The sequence below is a fragment of the Fukomys damarensis genome, unplaced genomic scaffold (genome assembly GCF_012274545.1).
Source record: "Fukomys damarensis isolate Sample0158 unplaced genomic scaffold, DMR_v1.0_HiC HiC_scaffold_73636, whole genome shotgun sequence".
In the NCBI taxonomy this organism is placed as follows: Eukaryota; Metazoa; Chordata; class Mammalia; order Rodentia; family Bathyergidae; genus Fukomys; species Fukomys damarensis.
In genome coordinates, this window is record NW_022974548.1 from 1 (window position 1) to 8,489 (window position 8,489).

Genomic DNA, 8,489 nt, shown 5'->3' on the forward strand with positions numbered 1-8,489 from the left:
TCATCCTCTGACTAACTCAAAAAGTCTTCCAGATTAGGTAGATGGTGCAGTAGACTGAGCTGGAGGGGGAAACAGTTACAGAGAACAGCTTGTCTTAGAAAAGGTCACATATGACGATCTGATCACACTATCTTCAACCTTCCTTTTCCTGAAACTTGGCTTGAGCAATTACAGCAGATGGCCAGAGGGCAAAGGGTAGCAGCATCTTGAAAAGTATTTTTATTGCAGTGGTGAAAAGAATCAAGAGATTAGTTTCCAATTAGTCTGTTACTGAAACAATCTGCACACCAAAAAGCCCCAAATGAACTGAGTCCAAATTCCACTTCTATCACTGATACAACTATAACAATATGAGCAATATTTAAAGTGTTAGAAAAGTCCTTTTCTCAATCTCAATTTCCTCTTCTGCAAAATGGTGGTTCATACAACCAACTTCACACGCCACAATGACAATTAAGTAGAATAACACATAAAATATCATCTATGGTGCGTGGTAGATATAGACAGGTATTTCTCTTACTCAATGCCAGCTATTAATATGCATGACATTTTGTAGATAACCTACTTAACACCAGGTACATTGCTGAGTATTTGGGTTCATAAAGTATTTTGTTACGTTATGCTCTATAACATGATGTGGTTTTAAGACTGGAACTTATACAGATATTTGAGCAAATACCAGCAAATGTATAAATTGATCAATAACAGTATTTCTAAATACTTTTTCCTTGAAAATAAGACCTAGCCAAAAAATATTCAGCCTTGAACACTAGAGATCAAAAATGTCAACCCTAATCAGCCTATCCTTGCCTGACCTGCTTTACAGAGAGGCCACCAAGCAAATGAATAGTGTTGGCAGATAAGACAAGGACAAGCTGATTGGGGCTGGCATTTTTGATCTCTAGTGCTCAGAGCTGATTATTTTTCCAGCTAGGTCTTATTTCTGGGAAAAGGGGGTAGTAGTCAAAGAATTTTAATTCAGTCACAGCTCTTGAAGCATCACATAGGCCAAAGGGTTAGAGGAAAGTTCTAGCCATGCTTTTAGCAATACTTGAGAGCAAGGCTGACAGCTGCTGGACTTGAAAAGCAGGTTATTACTGACACTCCTACTTCCCACAGTGACTGAGGCAAAAGCATCAGCAGCACTTGTTTGAAAGTTCCAGTGTTGACCACTCCACTTTTTTTCTCTTTACTAGAAAACCCTGAAGCCTGTGACCAGGCTGAAGTAGATGAAGAATCCATTATTTAGAGGTCTACTGAATATATAGATCTGGCAGTTTCCTGTAAATGTTTCTCTCAGAAGGCAGAGGACTGTTGTTCTACCTCACTTTCTCCATGTCCTGCTCCAAGATCTCACTTTTGCTTCCACTCTTCAGTCCCTGTAGTAATGAGGAAAAACTGTGAGATGCAATGTTTTTTCTCACCACAGATATGAGTTGAGTAGATCAAGAAAACTACAAAACTACAGCTATCTATATAGTCAAATTAGAAATCTGGGCACCCATAATGTAAATATTGACAGAAAAATTCAGAGAACATTGTGTGTTGTAGAGGAAACAGAAACAAAAATACTACCTTTCCATCCTTCTAAGAAAGGCAAGAGAAGAGAAAAAACACTTGTAAGGGTAAGAAAGCCTCTCATTGGAAGAGCAATTATGGCTAGAGTAAAATTAATGTTCTTGTCTCCAATTAGGAGCATTTAAACTAAACATAACTTTATCCGTATATATCCAAAGCTATATTTCACTAGTATATGTTTATATAATCTACATCAAAACTGGATTTTTTTAAAATGAAAAAAGTCTACAAAAGCATCTCTTGGCTTATGTTCAATCAAGAAAATCAGAGGGGGTGAGGAGAGGGCAGGGACAAGGGGAAAAAAACGAGAGCCAAGACCTGTCATGTAAAGGTACAAGATCCCAATGATGAATGTAACTGTACCATATACTTAAAAAGTATCAATAAACTCAATTAAAAAAAAAGAAAATCAGGGAAAAGCTTGGTAGGATGAACTCTTATGAGAAAAACCAGAGTCTCTAGATGTTCATCTCAACTTAATTTTCCATGTTAACTATAACAGAAATGATATAAAATATTCTAGTTGAAGGGCCAGCGATTTGGCTCAGCAGTTATGCCACCTGCCTTGCAAGTGCAAGGGCGAGTTCGATCCGCAGTTTTAAAAAAAAAAAGGTATATATTCTAGTTGAGATTTTTTTATACCAGCAGTATTGCCTGATTCAGAAGGGTGTAATTTTAATGAATACATATGTGTTCTCCCAGTTCAACAAACAAAACATAAACATGAGTAGCTTGGGTCTACAGAATATCTTAAAATCTGGGAACATATCACATGGAAGTTGTTGAATTGAGGCTGGTTTTAGAAATAACAAAATTTAAAATCTTTCTATCCTCAAATATATTACCTCTAATACTGTTAAAATCTTTAATTGAACCCCTTTCCAAGTTGCCAAGCATGAAACTAAAACTGCAAAACTTTACCAGAACAACAAACCTTTTCCTATAGTAGAATTGCCTAAAACTATTACTCATACACAAATAAAAAACAATGGAATAGATTTTTTGATGCTTAAGTATGCAAGAGGCCACCAGATGACTAGAAACACTTTATTGAAGAAAAAAGGATGGTTACAAGAGAATTGAGTAATCTGACATAGATTCAAAGTAATAGCTAGATATAAGAAATCTATACAGACAAATATTTATTTTTTAGCTTAAATGTAGCAAAAGACATTCAAATTCCAAGTATCACTGTAGTAGATCACATGAAATACCATGTTAGAGAAATATGCCCCCAAATTTTATTCTTAATATTCTGGGTCAGTTGTATGTAACCCTGAAAACATTAAGGGCACGCATTAGTTCTGCAGTTAATTAGAGGAAAGCACTCAAATCATGCCAATTTCCTCGGAAAAAAACAAAGAACTTTCTTCTTTATCTACTGAATTTTGCTTCTAGTGTTAAAATTAAGAAAAGAGTAATAAAAAAAGTTTCAAGTGCAGGTATGTTAGTAGAAATTCCAAAAGGACAACATACACAGAAAATGCTAGGTGCAGTACAATGTACACATTGGGTTATAAATGAGACAGAAAAGTGGTTAATATCAACAAGCATAATTAATCAAACAAAATGTAAAAACAATATGGATTAAATATGGCTTAATTTAATATTTGGTCATTTATTATGAATAAATATCTGTTACGTGAAGACTCAACATTCAACTCTTTATATCTCCTAGATCTTTATCACAAGATTCTTCAGTTTCAGGCACTTTCTAAATGAAGATAGCACCAGAATATCATAATGTCTATAATTTTATGTCTGCAATGTTAACAAAAAGGAATCCCACTTACCTTCTATCCTGATATATTTACATACATCTTTCTTTTTTTGACATATTGTCTCACTATATAGTTCAGGTAAGTCTTGTACACTGGCCTTCAACTTGTGGCAATCCTCCTGCCTCAGCCTCCTGAATAAGATTACAGGTGTGTACCAGCACCATTTGACTATATATTTTTATATAGTCAAAAGGTGACTATATGACTCTATTTAACAATGAAATTAAACAATTCCTGTAAGATTTTCATAGTCTTTGATATTTTATAAAGTATTGAAAATTCAAGCCAGGTGTGGTGGCGCATGCTTGTAATCCCAGCACTCGGGAGGCAGAGGCAGGAGGATCATTGTGAGTTCGAGACCAGCCTGGGCTACATAGCAAATTCCAGGTCAGTCTCAACAACATAGTGAGACCCTGTCTCAAAAAACCCAAAAGAAAAAAGAAAAATTCAAAGTGTGAGGCACCAAGCAAATGTTTTTAAGGTTTTTAAATTCAGCCTTTTTTGCTTTTAGTGTTTTTTGAGACAGAATCTTCCTATGTAGCCCAGGCTGGCCTTGAATTTTCACCTGTCCTCCAGCCTTAGCCTCCCAAATGCTGGGATTATAGGTGTGCACTGCCATGCTGGACTTAATTTGTTTATAAGGTTTTTAAAAAAGACAATCTCCTCAGTAAAACAATTAGGTCCATTCATCTTTATATGCACACAGGCTAAGTCTATACATAAAAAGCACTCTCTGGAATAAATCCAGTTCGGTCCAGATGTATGATCTTCTTGATGATCCTCTGTATTCTGTTTGCTAGTAACTTATTGAGGATTTCTGCATCTATATTCATTAAGGAGATTGGCCTATACTTCTCTTTTTCAGTTGCATCTTTCCCTGGTTTGGGAATCAAAGTGATACTTGCTTCCAGGAATGAATTTGAAAGTATAGTTTCCCTTTCAATTTCATTGAAAAGTTTAAAGAGTAATGACAGCAGTTCTCTAAATGTCTTGTGAAATTCAGCAGTGAATCCATCAGGACCTGGGCTTTTTGTTGTTGGTAAATTTTTAATTACGTTTTCAATTTCACTGATTGTAATTGGGGTGTTTAAAATGTTTTTATCTTCTTTGTTCAACTTTGGTAATTCATGAGTATCTAGAAAGCTGTCCATTTCTTTTGTGTTTTCCATTTTGTTAGAGTACAGGTTCTCAAAGTAGGTATTGATTATTCTCTGGATTTCTGTTGGATCTGTTGTGACTTCACCTTTTTCATTCCTAATTGCATGGATCTGAAATATTGGCGGGGTTGTGGGGAGAAAGGAACCCTTCTCCATTGTTGGTGGGAGTGCAGACTGGTGCAACCACTATGGAAATCAACATGGAGATACCTCAAAGAGCTAGGACTAGAGGTTCCATTTGACCCAACGATCCCTCTGCTGGGTATCTTTCCAAAAGAATTAAAGGAATCATACCACAGTGATATCTCCTCACCAATATTTATAGCAGCACAGTTTGTAATAGCTAAATCTTGGAAACAGCCCTATTGCCCATCAGTTGGAAATTAGATAAAGATGTGGTTTTTCTATACAATGGAATACTACTTAGCCATAAAGAATGAGAAATTAGATTCATTCATAGGAAAATGGATACATATTGAGGATATACTCCTAAGTGAAATAAATAAGTCACACATATATAAATGCTGAATAGTTTCTCTGGTGTGAAAAGCTATAATAACACATAAGATCCTAATGAGATAATTGACCATGTGAAATAGGAAGAAAAGGGCTAAAGGTGTAGGGGAAAGTGGGAAGGGTGGGGGAAAGGGAATAAGGGAAAAGAGAAAAATATGACAAAATGAAAATAAAGTGTTTGTAAATGGGGAGGGAAGGAGGGGGTGAAGGGAGGGCATGGACAAGCAGAAAAAAAATGAGAACCAAGATCTGTCATGTAAAGGTACAAGATCCCAATAATGAATGTAATTGTACTGTATACCTAAAATGTACCAATAAACTCAATAAAAAAAAAAAAGCACTCTCCATGTATTCATGAATTCAAAGTGTTAATTTGCCACAAATGATGAGGACTTTTGGAATATAGTAATTAAATATTTCCAAAGTCAAGCAAGTAATGGGATGCTGAATACTGAACTCTAGGCAAGGAATGAGAAAAACAGGATCAGGGAGCCACATAAAATCCTCAAAATTGTTCTTATTCAGATCTAGAACAAATTCTATGAAACCAATTTTGATAAAACAGGATGAACAAGTGCTTATTGATTCAGCTATTCATACATGTGAAAATGAAAAAACCAAGACAACCAGTATTTTGCAGAAGCAATGAGCAGTGAGAATACTGATGCATCCACAGCATTTACCAGCTATGTGCTTCATGAGCTTCTCCTGAAGAGCAATAATTTATGCATCTTTTCTAATTTCAATATATAAATGTATGGTTTTGACACCTCAGGTTTAATAAAATGGATTTCCATTTCTCTTCAGTGAAAATTAAATCATAAAGCTGTATTTTAAAAAAACACTGTTTGTCCATACTTTATTTGATGACTTACAACTGTGTACATTCTTTCCCACTTGTATTTTATTCCATGACCCACCATTCCCTCATCTGAAAGAAACCCAAAAGGCATGGTTTAGGGCTGGGGATTTAGCTCAGTGGTTCTGCCGCCTGCCTCGCAAGTGCAAGGACCCCAACTCGATCCCCAGTACCCCCCAAAAATGTGTGGTTTATTGATTGATTCTGGGGATTGAACTCAGGGCCCCATGCAGTTAAGCATGTGCTCTATCACTAAGCTATATCCGAGGCCCCAAATGGCATACTTAAATCCAAAGAATACATACTCATTTAGAATAATCATAGAGGTTCTTCTTGAAAAAGAATTCTCAGGTCAAACAAGATAGGAAAATGCACATTACTATAATACTTCCTTGTCATAATACACACCAGCTTTTTCTCCACGGGAAAGAGAATCCTATGTTTGAACCCAGGACGCTTTCCTTATGACATCCATAATATCTTCTTTCTAGAAAGTATGTTCTGGGAGAATATGTGAATTAATTAATCATGTCCATTTCTAAATACTTGCCATCCTGGAATAATTGTTTCTCTGAACATTATACTGAAACAGTTCTTCATTGTTATGTAGGACAAATGCTATAAAGTCCCCAAGTGTTGGTTTGTTTCTTTTACTGACTCAGTAGTGTAACTTTTTTAACCTTAGAAAATCCATTCAAGAAAGTATTGGCAAAGTCACATAATCCAAAAATTAATATAATTTTAAAAGTACTCCCAGTCATATTCTGTAAAAAAAGCATTTAAAATTTTAATCTTCTCTAAATTAGTATATAATTTCAAGAATATAAGCACTAGAAATTTTAAGCATTAACTAGAAAACGTCTTGACTCCTGGCACTAGAAAAGATTCTCCCCTTTATGGGATTGGGATCAAACTCAGGGCCTCTCACAAGTGGTAGGCAAACACTCTACCACTAAGCTACTACATATCCCTTGCCCTAATTTTTTTTTTTTAATGTGTAAAATGAGCAGGGCAAGGTAGTGCACATCTGTAATCCCAACTACTTAGGAGGCTGAGGCTAGGAAGATAGTGAATTCAAGGCCAGCCAGAGCAACTCAGCAAGATCTTGTCTCAAAATAAAAAATGAAAAGGAGTTGGGATGCAGCTCAATGGTTGAGTACCTCCCTAGCACAGGTCCAATGTCCAGTAACATCAGCAAACCAAACCAAACCAAAACCACCCTAAATTGATTTTTCCATTTTTAACTGAAATTTGCCTGAAAGTGTTCTAAGTCTCACATAACAATTTGTAGAGATACATGCATACCCTTAATATATGTTCTATATGGTCTATTCTAATGGAAACTATTAAAAAATTCCAGTATGTTTTTACTGTATGCTATTTGATAAGAGTAATCATATTTTTATCAAAAATCTTCAATTTCCTTTTCAAAGACACTATGTTCAAAGTGAACTTAAATTAAAATGCTTTAACAATCTATCTATGACAGGTAAGCTCAACTGTCAACTGGACTGACTTTTGGGCTACCTAAAATGTCAGCACAGCAGACTTCTGGGCATGGGTGAGTGGAGGCACCTTGGGGTCCACCACTGCTCCCTGGCCCCTTCCTCTCTGGCTCTGTGTCCTGCTCTGCTTTCTGGCCACCACGAACTATGCAGCTTTGCAGCACTGTACCCTTTGACTGTGATATCTCGGCCTTGGTGCCAGCTATGAACGGAGTTTCCTGAAACTATAAGCCTGTGATGGCAAACCTTTTAGAGATGAATGCCGAAAGTGCAATCCAGAACCTACTTTATTCACAAAGTACCAACACTACAATTAACCTGCATACTGAGGTCTTAGTTTAGAAAAAAAACAAAACAAAACTTAAATATTAACATTGTCTTAAAAGAAAAAAAATTTTAAAAAAAAGAATTAAAGTACAGTAACGTGTGCCATAGATTTTACTACCACTACTATAAGCCACGTGAAACTGCTCCTCTAAGTTGTAGGTGCGGGGTATTTTGTACCAGCAGCAGGAAAACTAATCAATACACTTATTTGTTTGAAGGAATTTCTATTAGAATAAAATTGCCTTATTTTGCCTGATTAATCAAAGCTGTTTGAAATTCAAACCTTTTAACATCACTGACTGACTGAATTCTGAGAAAGAGAGCAGAGATCTGTAACAAAGTCACAAGAATTTTGTTTGTTGTAGCAAACACTTTAATGGAATTTGACACATCTCAGAATCTTCTGTGAAATAGGTTCAAATTGGTGAGACTAAATCAGCTAGGGTGGAATCTTTTATTTAAAAAAAAAGTAAAGAAAAAGAAAACAAGCAAACGATGCATTTCACATAACAAAATATAAAATGGAAATTAAATAACAAGATAGCCAAGCAAAAAATTTAAAGACTTTGATTCTATCCATTTGACTTGTGAAGAGTCTTCTTTGTCCTCCCATTGTTATAGACATGCAACAGTTCTGATAACTTAAGATGGACTTGCAATCTCTTACCAGGAGGTTAAAAGAAAATTTTTAAAAGGTGTTCAAATAATTTATAAATACTATTAACAAAATATTTCTTTTTTATTATGCTTCAGTGAAGATGCCCTT